Genomic DNA, 2,401 nt, shown 5'->3' with positions numbered 1-2,401 from the left:
TTCATTGCCTATAGGAGTGTTTTTCAAATTAGAGACACAGACCCCTGGGGGTCTTTAAAATTGTACCAAGATGACTGTGAGTTATATGAGGTTATTTTGATTTTATGTTTTAGTTTTCATGATAATCTTCAAGACATTTTTAATAAAAGCTTACACTAGATTATCTGGATCACTACTTTATAAGTGATCCTGTTGTGCGATTTTAAGTCCTTGAATTTGTTTGGTTTGCTTTGGTGCCGAGAGAACATCCAGGGTGATAGGGGTTTAACTGTTCATGCGGTGTTTTTCTCAGAGAGTATGTGTGTGTCTGTCTGTCTGTGTCTGTGTGAGCTTTGAAAAGCACTGGGTCGTGAGCTGAAGCCAGACTCCTATGCCCAGCTTACAGGGACCTCCGTGTGCGGGCTCACGTTCATGTCCCGTCTCTGTCCCCATGAATCCTGTGCTATGGCTTCTACCCTAACTCCTTGACCCTGAGCCTTTAGTGTACCCACCCAATTCCTTTCTACCTTCTGGACTCACCTCGACGTCCCTTCCTCTCAGAAGCTGCTTCAGACGTCCCAGGGTGACAGTTCTTTCCTAGTTTCTGTTCTGGGAAGGCCTTTGGTGACAGCATTTATCTTGTTGATGCCATCAAGGGTCCCCCTGTCTGTCTCTGCAACAGACTATGAGCCCCCAGGAGACAGGACCGAGCTCTCTGCCTTCCTGTGCCTGGAACCCAGCAGGTGCATAATACACACTGTCACATGATTTTGTCTATGCCCAGGAGCTTGTGGTCACACCAGATACCTTTCAGCTTTGTTCTCAGGTTGGCATTGGATCATGTGCCCTAAGGAGCCGGGAGGTTTGCTGTTGTCCAGCATCCTGCTATATGTATTGTAGATGCTCATTTAACATTCCGCGATTACTCTGCTCAAGATGGATGGAGGATAATTTTCTTCCCTTATGAGCAAATGGTTTGCAAAAGAAAAAAAAAAAATTAGATCTGAGAAATAAGATTCTAAAGAAGCATTGCTTGCATATTATCTTGCAGTTTTCCTTAAAATCTTCCTCACTTGGTTATATGTTGTGTTATACGAGTTATACAAGTTATACGAGTGTTCACTGAACTACATTGCACGAGCCGCTTACGGACAATTGTGGACACACCAACGTTTTCCTTGAATTATTTTCCCATTATTTTCCCTGAATTATTTTCCCATTATTTTCCCTCTCGTGCTCACTTGGCGTCTTACTCTTTCTGGTGATGACTCTGGATATACTTAGTCTACAGTATGTTTTGTAGCCAGCCACCAGATCTGAGTTTTTCCTGCCAGCTAAGCTCTTTGGCCGTCCAAAGAGGAGCCACCCCTGCGGCACTTCATGGTCGACTGACTATATGATGCTTGTGTTCCCTTGGGCTGCTGGGCAAATGAATTGGCTTGAACTTGAACCCTTCTTCTCTCTTTCGTGCTTGTTTGTGTATGATAAACTTTCTGAAGATGTTTGAAAAGTAAATGTTTGAATTGCGCATCCGTATTTGATCGACCTTTTGCACTCCCCAGCACCGTCGGACCAGAGAGGGGCTGCTGGCTGGCTTGCCGCCGGGGGAGACACTGAAGGCACCGCAGCATCGAATGTCTCTTGACTTTTTCCTGATATTCTGGCAGAAGCTGGCTATTTAGGTAGAAATTAATTTAATTTATTAATATTTTTTTCACTAGTAGAACCCTGCGTCGAGTCTCCTGAGAGTCCTAGTGAAGGCAGTGTAACCCCCTCAGGGACTCTGTTGCCTCAGATCTGGTATTTCAGCAGGGTAATAGTGACAACCATTTTATAAAAATAACAGTTTTTGCTACTATAGGGGTAAAACGCACACAAGGCAGGAAAGTTGGAAGATTCAGAAATACCACAAATTAAAAAAGGCACCATTTCAACACCCCGAGGTGGTTGCTGGCGCTTTTTCCCTATGTTTCCTCCCACACATTTTCTCTCCATTTATGGCTGTATCTCACAAACGTAGCTCACTGTTTTCTGCACTCCTCAGTAGAGCATAAACATCTCACTATGTCAATATTTATTCTTCTACCATATGCAGATAGCACATTTTACTTCACCAACCCCTTGTTGGACATTTGGGTTGGTTCTAATTTTCTGTTATTACATTTATCTTGTGATAGCATCTTTATTCATGCGTCTTAGCTGGCTGGCATTTCCGTTATCCTGTCCTGAGGATGAATTCTGAGAAATGGAGTTCTTTTTTTTTTTTTTTAAAGATTTTATTTATTTATTTGACAGAGAGAGATCTGTCTGGCAGAGAGGCAGGCAGAGAGAGAGGAAGGGAAGCAGGCTTCCCGCTGAGCAGAGAGCCCGACTCAGAGCTCGATCCCAGGACCCTGAGATCATGACCTGAGCAGAAGGCAGA

Source organism: Mustela erminea, chromosome 19 (genome assembly GCF_009829155.1).
Source record: "Mustela erminea isolate mMusErm1 chromosome 19, mMusErm1.Pri, whole genome shotgun sequence".
NCBI lineage: Eukaryota > Metazoa > Chordata > Mammalia > Carnivora > Mustelidae > Mustela > Mustela erminea.
Note: the sequence above shows the minus strand (reverse complement) of the source record.